This window comes from Heterocephalus glaber, unplaced genomic scaffold, assembly GCF_053883595.1.
Source record: "Heterocephalus glaber isolate CG9 unplaced genomic scaffold, H.glaber_assembly_v1.0 deba00001452, whole genome shotgun sequence".
Lineage (NCBI taxonomy): Eukaryota > Metazoa > Chordata > Mammalia > Rodentia > Bathyergidae > Heterocephalus > Heterocephalus glaber.
Window position 1 is genome coordinate 827,219 of NW_028258302.1, and position 12,006 is coordinate 839,224.

Here is a 12,006-nt window from a genome sequence, read left to right on the forward strand (position 1 = left end):
GCCCACGTTCCTTGATCTTAAAGGGAGTAATGGGAAGAAGAGATATTTTTTTTTTGGTACTGGTGATCAAACTCGGGACCTTGTGTTTGCAAGGAAGGCGCCAGAACCACTGAGCTAAATCCCCAGCCCAAGGGAAGAAGAGACAAAGTGGCTGTGCTTGACTGTCAGAGAGGAGGTAGGCCCTGAGAATAAAAGGCACAGGTATAAAGTAGCAATCAGAGTGTTTCAATCTACAGGGAATTGTGGCAAAGATTTCTAAAAATGAAATAGTTGGGCCACCTGTGAAGGTGTTGCTTGACAAATACAGATGAAAAATTCTAGGTTTCTGAATAGAAATAGAAGAGAAATTCAGGGCTTTTTATCTAATACCCAGGCCTAACTCAGTTCATATCTCAGAGAGCTTCAACTGAGGAAAGGCAGGGCAGTCACAGATGCATATTGTGTATCTGGTAGACCCTGTGTCCAGAGTACCTGTAGTCATTTTCCAGAGTAACTGTGCAGAGAAAAGCGAAAACACTAGACTTCTGAGGTTAATAGGTTTTGAACTGACTCTTCCGTCAGGAAAAACGATCATGGTTACAATAGGCAGACAGATAATAAGCTCTCTTTTTTGGCTGGGGTGACGGATGCTTATCACCAGAACATTGTGTTGCTGCACAATGAGGGGAAGGAGGACTACATGTGGGACACCTTTTAGTCCTCTCTTGCTCTGAAGTCTTGGTCAGTTGAAAACAACAGCTCTATAATGTGAAGATTACCAAAAACTCAGAGCCTATAAGAGTGAAACTTTGGGTCATTCTGCCAGGCAAAGAAACCCATCTAGCCAATGTGCTGTGCTATGGTTTGCACTTCAAATGTTCCCCAAAGCCACGTGATAAAGGCTTGGTTGCTAGCTGATGGGCATTTAGGAAGAGATTGGATCATGCGTGTGCTAACCTCATGAGTTCATAGCTGAATGGCCTATCAGGAAGTCGGACCTGGCTGAAGGGAGTGGGGTATGGAGGTGTGGCATTGAGTACTATGTCTTATTCCTGGTGCCTTCATTTCTGGTTCTTTTCTTCTCTATTTGCTTCCTGGCTATCATGAGGTAAGCAGTTTTCTTCTGCCATACCCTTCCACTATAATGTTCTGCTTTGTCAGAGGCAGAAACAATGGAGCCAGCTAATAATGTAGTGAAACCATGAGCTAAAATAAATCTTGCCACCTGCTGTGCAAGCACAAGGACCTGAGTTCGATCCCTGGTACCAAAAAAAAATTTTTTTTAAGGTGTTTTCCTCAGTCATTTTGTCATGGTGACAGAAAGCTGACTAAAACTTGCCAGATAAAGAAAAAGGGAACCTGGATGAAGTGAGGGAGGAAGGCAATGATTATCATCAATTAGGTCTCCTTACCAGTTAAAGAAAGGAGGATCATGAAAGCTGTGTTATTGGTTTCTAGTGCTTTGTAGTAAGTTACCGTAAATCTAGCAGCTTAAAGCAAAAGCCAATTATTAGTTCACAGTTTTGTAGGTCAGAAGTCCAGGCACAGCATACAGGTCTGGATTTTCTGCTCAGGGTCTCAAAAGGTTAAAATCAAGGTGTTGGGTGAGCTTAGGGTCTTCCAACATCACATGGTCACGGCAGAATTCAGTTCACTGTGGTTAGAGGACCGAGGCCCCCATTTCTTTGCTGGTTGCGAGACAGGGGCTGCTCTCAGCTCCTAAAGGCCACCCACATTCCTTGCCACATGTCCTCTCTGTCCTTAAAATCACCAATGGAGAATTCCTCTTGTATAACACTTTAAATTTCATTTACGAGGAAGAACCCTGCTCCTTTTAAGTGTTCACTGGATTAGGAAAGACTTACCCAGGATAATCTTCCTTTTATAAGGTTCTGAATTGGGACCTTAGTTACATCAGCAAAATCCCATCACAGAAGCCTCTTGATCAGTGTGTGACTGAATAACTGGGAGAAGGTATGTGTACTCCAGAGAGCAGGAATATGGAAAGGTGTAATGGTTTGGGTCTAGATGTCCCCCAAAGTCTCGTGTGGTCATGGGTGGCTTTTTCAGAGATGGCTGAAGCTAGAGTGTGTGATGCTGGGATTAAGGACATGTGATTACATTGATTGGTTTGGTACTATCCTTATCTCAGTAGTCTGCGTAAGATAAAAGGGGCAAAAAGACGCTGGCTGTTAAGGTTCCCTTGTTGTTTTTGCTACCTTGTGGTTGCCATGAACTGTTTCTCCCCCGTGAAGCCCTTCTGTCATGTGCCACTCTGCCTTGGATTATGGACTGAAACCTCTACAAACTGTGAGCTAAATAAACCCTTTCCCCTTTAACTTTGGGTGTCAGGTATTTTGTCTCAGCAATGAGAGAAAAATAACTAACACATAATTTGGTACTGAGAGTGGGGTTGTTGCTGTAACATTTCTTTGTCATGTGGCTCACAGGCCTTTGGAACTGGCTTGTGGGAAGGGGAAGAGTTAGGAAATGTCTGGAGATGCCAGCTGAAAAAGTAGAGCTGGAACACCTTATGCTATACTGCTTGGGAGATTCTGTCAGAGTTCAGAAAACCAGAAAGCCAGTAAAGACCAGGCTGGGAGAAGGGGAAGAAGGACTACAGTGGCTGCTAGACTCCAGACAATATGTGTTATGGTTTGGCAGAAAGTTTGTCTGCATTTTCCTTGTGTCCAAAGACTTTGCCTGAGACAGAGATTAAGGGCAGTGGACTAATTAATCTGGCAGAAGAAATTTCAAGGCAGTCTAATGTTGAGGCAGTGGCATGGCTACTGTTAGGGGCTTTTAGACAGATCTATGCTGAGAATCAAGGGCAAGAAGCCCAGCATAATGATTTAAAACATTTTGAGTTTGACCAGAAAGGAAGATCCAGTACAGCTGTGGACTGCAAAGATAGAGCAGAAGAGATCTTGATTGCTGAGAAGGAACAGGAGAATAGAAAAGATGACCTAAGTACATCACAAGAAGTAGCAAGACTCCATCCTTTGCAGCTTCAAAATTGCAAAGGTGAGACTTTTCTTTGAGAAGAGAGTCCCAGAGCACCATGTTCCAGAATGGCCATGGCCTAGGGAAGTTGTTCCTTGGAATTTGGTTCTTAGGCCCTGGACCCCTATAGCCAAGAAAGAAGGAAGCCTGGCTACTGCTCCTACTGGCAGCAGATCTTGGCATCATCCATGTGGTACTGGTTTTAGGCACATGCAGAATGGAAGAGTTGTGGGATCAGGAAGGCTTCCACCCAGCTTTCAGAAGAAGACCTGGGAGGGCAGGCAGTGTGCCCTAAGAGGTCAGTGTGTGAAGCTGTGAGTGTGAAGCCACAGGTGCAGTGGAGAGCCCAGAAGTTTGGAGAAGCCAGGAATGTGGATTGTCTGAGGAAAACTGCAAGAAAGGAGCAGAGCCTGCCCAAGAGAGAAGCCAGGAGGGCTACAACCACCATAAGTGCCATAGGGGCAGAGCCACCCAAGGCCTTTGGAGTTCACAACTTGCCACGGGTTACCAGGGATGCTGGAAGTGGAACTGCGGGATTTGAGGTTTGCTCTGCTGGATTTTGATCTTGCTTTGTTCCCATTCCTTGCTGTCCCTCTGTTTGTAACCTTTGGAATGGAAATATCTATCTTATCTCATTAAATGTTGGAAGTGTTTAACTTTCTTTTCTTTTGTACAGGGGCTTGCAGCTAAGAGTTTGCCTTACATCTCAGAGGAGCCTTTGGACTTGGACTTCTCAGCAGCGCTGAAACTGTTAGGACTTTGGCAACTCTTAGGGATGGACGAAATGCCTTTTGCATAAAGGAATGTGCATGAGTCTTTGGGGGGCCAAGGGCACAATATTATGGTTTGGGTCTAGATGTCCTCCCAAAGCCTCATGCAATTATAGGTGGCTTTTTCAGAGGTGACTGAATCTAGAGTGTGTGATGCTGGCATTAAGGGCTTAATTAGGGATTACCAAACTATACACTGATTGGTTTGGCACTGCCCTAAACCTAGTAGTTTGGATTAGATAAAAGGGGCAGAAAGATGCTGTTAAGGTTCCCTTGTTGTTTTTGCTACCTGTGGTTGCCATGAATTGTTTCTCCTCTTCAATGCCCCTCTGCCATGCCACTCTGCCTTGGACCCAGCCAATTATGGACTGAAACCTCTACAAACTGTGAGCTAAATAAAACTTTCCTCCTTTAACTTTGGGTGTTGAGTATTTTGTCTCAGCAACGAGAAAGAAGTGACTAACATAGGTTACCTCCCCAAGTTCTACTCAGTGTACCTCTCCTCACTGTTATTCAGTTCCTTGAGGAACCAGTGGTTCTACTTTGCTTTAGGTTTCTAGAGATTAAGACTGCCTGATAAAATAGTAGTAGCCAATGGACCTTGTGTGTTCCCTTTGATGAGGACACGAACTTTCCACCCAGAGGAAGAGGAAGAGTGTATACTGAAGGAGGAAAGGGGAGGACTCTGCCAGATATATTCTGTTTGTGCCTTCAGATCTCTTTTGCTTCTTCTATCCAAGTAGATGATTTGCATTGATTGTATCAATGGGTTTCCTTGACCTTTGGCTCTGTTTGGTTTATCTAGTATGGAGCCTAGCAGGAGACAGGAGGAGGGAGGACAGTAAGGCCAGGTGTTTATTCCTAAGGAGTCCTCCCTGAAGGTTTGCCTCAAGCTGCCTGTCTGTCACCTGAGGGCTTCTGGTCCTCTTAGGGAAGCTGTCCCTAAGTGGCCTTCTCCTTCTGGATTTCAATTCCCCCTTCACCCTTTTAGGCCCCAGAGGCCTTAGGCCACTGCAGTATCCTATGTAACTCCCCTCCATCTTGCCCAGACCTTCACAGATAGTCTCATTATTAAATCTCCTGAATTAGCCTAATTTGAATGTGCCATCTGTTTTCTGTTTAGGCTCTCACTGATACAAGAACATATTAAGAGATAGACATAGGAGTGCGGCAGATGGCGACACAAATATTACTTTTATTGGCATCAAAATGGATATTGGACAATATGGCTTAGGTCAGTGAGACAAGCATGTTTGCTGCTACATGACCCCTGAGGTGAGCCCCAGAAAGACCTACCCCTTTGAAACCTGCCACGGGGGGAGCAGAGGGAAGGCGGGATGACACAGAGCCCAGCACCTCAGCTCCTTTTGGCTGGAGTCACCAGTAAGTGAGTCAGTCTTTAGGCCCTGGGAAGACAGAGAAGCTGGGGCAAGAGACCAGGAGACTTATTCTGTTAGGGCTTCTTCCACAAAGGAACATGAAGCCTGATAATGCCAACATTTTGATCTCTGAATGACATTTTATGAACGTCGAGAAATAGCCAGGTATGGTGGTGTGCACCTGTAATCCCAGTATTTAGGAGGCTGAGGCAGGAGGATCACTTGAGTCCAGGAGTTAAGCTACCCTGGGTAATAGGAGTTTTTAAAAGAAGGTTAAAAAAAAAAAAAGAAAAAACAAGAAGTTAACATTCAAAAATCTTATAAAGAATACCTATAAATTACTATTACTTAATTAAAACACTAAGATTCACCCTGGGAAATGGACAAATACTACAAATATGAGTATTTTACACAAAAGGATTTTTTTGTTGTGGTGCTGGGGATCAAACTCAAGGCCTCAAATCCAGGGCTTCACACATGCAAGGGCAAGACTTCCTTCTACACTGAGCTATATCCCTTAGTGCTGAAAAGAAAATGCTAATGGCCAATAGATGCCTGGAAAGATGGCAGTCAACTTCAGCAATAATCAAGGTTTTGATTTTTTTTTTTTTGGTACTGGGGATCAAACTTGGGACCTTGCACTTGTGAGGCAGGCGGCGGCAGCACCACTGGGCTAAATCCCCGGCCCTATGTGCATATCCTTTGACCTAGCAAGTCCACTTCTGGGGATCTATAATGGAGAAATAGTCATCTTTGTACACAAAAAAGGATATATGGGTATTATTTTATTTTATTTTATTTTTATTTATTATTATTTTTTTTGGTACCAGGGATCGAACTCAGGTCCTTCTGCTTGTGAGGCAGGCGCCAGAACCACTGAGCTAAATCCCCGGTCCAATGGGTATTATTTTATTTTATTTTTATTTTTTTTGGTACCGGGGATCTAACTTGGGACCTTGGGCTTGCGAGGCAGGCGGTGGAGCCACTGAGCTAAATCCCTGGCCCCGGTATTATTTTATAACAGTGAAGATTTGGAATTAGTCTTGTCTATCAATAGGAGAATAAAAAAAATCTTCATATTTTGGAATAAAATTCAGTGAAAGACTGGCCAAAAGAGGAGAGATAATGATAAGGTAGACTGAGTTTATATATTTTTCACAAGGAAAGACTGTGATTGTATAGACTGGGTTACTTGGATTTTTCAAAAATTACAAACTTAGGGCCGGGGATTTAGCTCAGTGGCACTGTGCCTGCCTGACAAGGGCAAGGTCCTGAGTTCGATCCCTGGTACCAAAAAACAATTACAAACTTAAAAACCTAAAAAGAATTTTATACCTGTATCCTTTAAACCACAAATACTTAGGATGTTTTACTAAATTTAAAGTGTGCATGTGGATGGGCTTGTAATTAGTTAACATTCCATTAGAGTGCCAAAAGGCTTTGTTACTAAGCATGCATATGTAAGAGAAGGGCATGACAAGGGTTTCTGGATGTGATCCAACCACCCAGTAATAGAATAGAAATTAAGGATAAAGGGCCAGTTATAGGAATCTCCTTTTAAAGAAAAAGGTGGATAACACGGAACAGCAAATATTATAATATTCTTCCAAGAATACAGATGATTGCTCATGCAAGCACAAATTTTGTAAAGTGATTCAATGCTGCTTTGTATAATGATGTTATTATTCAATGTACTGTGTGTGAGATTATTCTATTTAAATGTGCTGACATTTTAGTTATAGAGTCCTAATGTAGACAAACCATGGATACTCTTGTTTGAATGCTTGGGTACCATAGTAATCTATGAAAGAAAAATCCCCAGATTTAGTTTCCTTTCTGAAACTGTTACAGGCTGTCATGAATCCATGCGATATGGGCTATTACTGGTAAAATCGAGTAAAATAGGAAAATTAAATTCCGAAGATTTAGAAATGGAGGCTCAATGGTTTGAAAACAACTACTGTGATAGTGACACCTGAATGTTGATATTCTCAAATCTAGGCAGCTGTAAATGAACACACAGTGAGCATGAAAATGTACAGCATGACATGTGGAATCTGATTTGATCACACTCTATAAAAGTGATAGAAAGACTAGTAGCTCAAGTAATAAAGTTAAAAAGAAATTAAGATGATCATGTAGAGAGCAAGATAGGAGTTTAATGAAAAGTGGATAAACTATAAAAAACAGTAACGTAATCTCATGACTTAGAAAGACAAAGTTTCCACTGAGACATTGAGATTTTTAAGTTGCTGTGAGCTCACCAAGCCTATCCCTACAAGTTACATGGAATTATATAAATTCATCAAATGATGTAAATACATATTGTCGTTCCAGTGCTCCAAGTTTCAGGTCTTTAAATTGCTTCTCACCAAGAGAACCAAGTATTCACTGGAGTGTGCATTGGATCTTGCAGTGAGAAAAATGACTCAGCCTGGGGACACCCTGAATTTGGAAAAAGTGAAGATGGGTCCAGAAGGCCAACCTGGTTGGTTCCCCCACAGAAGCGTTGCCTGCTGAGCACAGTGCTCTTTCTGTGTTTTTCTTTGCCATGCCTCTCTGTGCATTAGCTTCATTTTCCTGGGATGACTGCCCCACGAGGATGCTTCTATTAGAAGGGAGAGGGGGGAATAGATATTGTACAGGCAGCCAACAGCATCTGTGACAGGTATTATGGTTGGTCCAGACTGGATCAGGTGCCCACTCACTGACCACTCACTGTGGCTTCAAAATGAGAATCATCTAAGGAGACGGGAACACCCACTTACACCTTCAGGCGAAGAGGTGGTAAAAACAGCCCCCTCAAACAAGAACTGTTCCTAGAGAAAAAAATCAATCCTGTCTATTGCTGCTAATATCCCAAACACTCAAGGGCTTAAAAAGAACAAATATTAGTGTGATGGTGCACTGTCTGTGATCCCAGCACTCGGGAGGCTGAGGCAGGAGGATCACTGCAAGTTCGAGGCCAGCCTGGGCTGTGTAGTGAGTTCAAGGCTAGCCTGAACTACATAGTCAGACCCTGTCTCAAAAAACCAAACCAAACCAAACCAAACAAACCAACAATAACAAAAACCCCAAATATGGTTTTACAACCCCCCCCCATATTTAACAAGTAACAAATATTTATTACCAAAGAATTTCTGTAGATTAAGAATTTCTGTGGTTTAGTTGTGTATCTTTGACTCAAAGTCTCTCACAAGCATCTAATCAAGGTGTTGGCTGAGGTACAGGGATAAAGTCTTTTTTTTTCTTTTTTATGGCACTGGGGCTTGGACTCAGAGCCTTTGCACTTAGCTACACTCCTACCCCTTTTTAGTTTTTATTTTGAGAGACAGGATCTTGCTAAGTCACTAAGCTGCGCAGGATGGGTTTGAACTTGCAGTCCTCCTGCCTCAGGCTCCTAGAGTGCTGGGATTATAGGCATGCGTACCCCAAGGTTTGACTTGGGGTACAATCAGTGAAGGCTCAGTTGGAGGGTGATCTGCTTCTAAGCTTACTCAGGTGGCTGTTGGCAGGCCTCTGGTCCTTGCCTGCTATTCACTAGTGCATTAGTCAGCTTGGGTCTTAAATGTCCACCAAAGGCCTGTATGCTAAAGGTCTGGTCCTCAGCTTGGCAATATTAGGAGATGGCAGAACCTTTGAGATGTGGGGCCTACTGAGAGGTCTTCAGATCACAGTGGGCATGCAGCATTCATTAAAGGGAACCGTTGGATCCCAGCCCCTTTCTCTCTCTGTTTTACTCCCTGGCTGAGATGGTGAGCACTTTTGCTCCACCACACGCTCCTGGCATGATGTGCTGTCCTGCCATAGGCCCAAGGCGACACCGCTGGCGAATCATGGACTGAACTCAGTCTCTGAAACCATGAGCCAAAATAAATTTTTTCTTTTCATAAGTTGGTTATCTCAGATATTTGTTAGAGTAATAGAAAGCTGACTAAGGAAGGCTGCTATAACAAAATTCCATAGCCTGGATGGCATAAATAACAGGCATTTATTTCTTACAGTTCTGGAGGCCAGGAACTCAGAGATCTGCCAGCAGATCTGTCCTGGTGAGGACTCTTCTTGCTTGCAGACAGCTGCTTTCTTGCTCTCTTGCAAGAGAGTGAGAGAATGAGGGGAGGGCAGAAGAGAGGGAGACCTGGTACCTCTTCCTCTTCTTAGAAGGACACTAATTCCATCCTGGGGCCTCATCCTCATGGATCTCATCTAAAGCTAATTATCTCTTAAAGGCTCAAGTTCTAGTTATTAATAAATTAGAGATTAGAATTTCAACATATGAACTGGAGCACATTTAGTCCATAATAACTAAAAGCGTCAGTTCCTCAACACATAGTTTTTCTATAGGGCAGCTTACAAACCAGCTCTGGTTTTCCTTAGAGCAAGTGGGTGAGAGAGAGAGAGAGAGTACTCAAGACAGAGACCAGTCTTTTTGTAAACTAATCTCTGAGGTTACACTGTACCAATTTTACCCTATTCTATTTGTCCCAAGCGAGCTGCAAATGCCAGGGGAGAGGGGTACCCAGCTAGGGACACGAACATCAAGAGGCAGAGACCAAAAAAAAAAAGAAAAAAAGAGGCAGAGACCACTGGGGACTATTTTTACAGGCTGCCTACTACAGATAATATAATAAAAGACCAACGCATTGAGCAGTGATAATCTAAAAGTCAGTAATTATAGTCTGACTATAATGTGAATGTTAATATAAGAGGTGCTAACAGGTGGTGGTACTACATACAGAAGGTTTAAAATTTTTTGCTTTTATGAAATATGAAACTATGATATCTATAAAACATATGTGAACTAAACTAAGAGCGATACATAACATGACTGCACTACCCAGTAGAAAAGAAGGGATGACAATGACTTTCAAGGTCTCCAGTACTACCCATCATCCCCTTTCTCAGGAAGTCATCATCACACTGAATTTTGTGATCATTATTCACTTTGTTTTACCACAGATGTTTGTATCTCTACACAGATATTATTTTATTTTTCCTGCCTTTGACTTTATATAAATGGAATCATGTATGTATGCATTTCTCTCCAGATTATGTTCTGAAGTTTATCCATCTGACGACTTTACGCCAATGTTTTCAGTTTGAACCAAACCTCACTAAACTCTTCATATATTGCTCCAGTACAAAAGCAAACTCAAATTTATTATTTGAGCCACCAGCCTTCGCTTCATTTTTCTATACAACATTGTATGACTGTATGACACCTCACTTAAATGTCTCCTGATGGACGTTTGGGTTAGTTCTACCTTTTGGCTATGTCAATAGAGCTTCTATGGATATCACTGATCTTGTTCCTGGAACACTTGTGCAAAATCAAAGGCACATCAGTTTTAAGAGACAATGCCGGATTGTTTTCCAAGGTGGTTGCAGTGATTTACTTTCCCATCAATATCGAATAAAGGTTCCAGTTGTTATAAATCCTATCTAATATTTGATGCTGTCTGACTTTTTAAAAATTTTTGCCAAACTGGAAGGTATTAAAAGGCATTTTGTAGAGATTTTGATTCATATTTCAAACATAAATTGTAATGTTTTACCATACTGGAAAGTGCCATCCAACGATCAAATGAGATTCTGAACACTGTACTTAAGTTTTACCTATCATCTGTACAACTATTTACAGATTGTTGTTACCTTAACTAAACATCACACCTGTACAAATTCTTTGGATAAAAGTGAACTGCAGGGCCGGGGATTTAGCTCAGTGGCACCGTACCTGTCTCACAAGCACAAGGTCCTGAGCTTGATCCCCAGTACCAAAAAAAAAAGTGAACTGCAAAGAATCAAGATTTGGAATAATAATTTACTGTAATCCCTATGGTGCAAAGTGGTATGGGTATAGACAATAAAATGGAAAATAAAACAATTTTCAGGCTGGGGGTATAGCTCAGTGGTAGAATATATGCTTGGCATGCACAATGCCCTGTATTCAGTTCCTAGCAGTTACACACACACACACACACACACACACACACACACACGCACTCAAGGAAAAAATTTTCATGGACAATGTACTCTTTATATATTTTCGTATATTATGTGAAGGTATTATAAGGGAATTAAGAGAGAAAGTGTCATGCACATACAGTGTATACACCATTGGGCTGGGGACTTAGCTCAGTGGCACCACACCTGCCTCGAAAGGTCCTGAGTTTGATCCCTGGTACTGGAAAAAAAAAAGTGACAAAACACCATCTCTGCTGCCCTAAAGGATATACTATACAAGGAAGAAAGGGAGACTCCCTGTGGGTCAGACACTTTTTGTTTCTGATTCAGAGCCCAGGAGATAGTAGTGCTATTAAGGCCTTAAATAGGATTTGCACAGTCAGGGACTTAGATATCACTCTGGATTGTCAATTTTGGGTTGTAAACCTGCTGATGTAGGGATTGATTAAATGCTAAACTTAGTGAGGTCACATCCTCATTGGACTCTATTCAAGAAACATGTTCCAGGACAAGCCAAAGGTCCAAGTGTAAAAGCCAAATGGGCAAGAAATCAGCTGATCAGTATTAGCTGTTGGCAGTCTATTCTTGGAAGTACAGCTCAAGAAATGGAATCTGCCAAGCATTTGAATTAACTGCAAGATGAGCTTGCAGGTGTCTGAGTGGACCTGACTTGCTTTTTGTTTTGTTGAGACAGGGTCTCACTATGTAGTTCAGGCTGCCCTTGAACTTGTGGCAATCCTCCTGCCTTAGCCTCCTGAGTGCTGTGATTACAGGCATGGTCCACCATGCCCAGCCAAGCAGACCTGACTTGGGAAGGGGTTGAGCAGTGACAGAACAAATGGTGGAAGAGAAGTGCTGGATGCATTTTGATCTTCTGTCAACATTTGCACAGAAAATAGATCAGATGACTT

General features: G+C 42.3%; 1 long non-coding RNA gene across 1 annotated transcript; it reads left to right on the forward strand.

Annotated features, from left to right (window-relative positions):
* The first annotated feature begins 866 nt into the window (after positions 1-866).
* Positions 867-4,167, forward strand: LOC147827173 (uncharacterized). The gene is made up of 2 exons (XR_015452690.1): positions 867-3,524; positions 3,659-4,167. It is a non-coding gene; the product is annotated as an uncharacterized LOC147827173 (long non-coding RNA).
* The last annotated feature ends 7,839 nt before the right edge of the window (positions 4,168-12,006 follow it).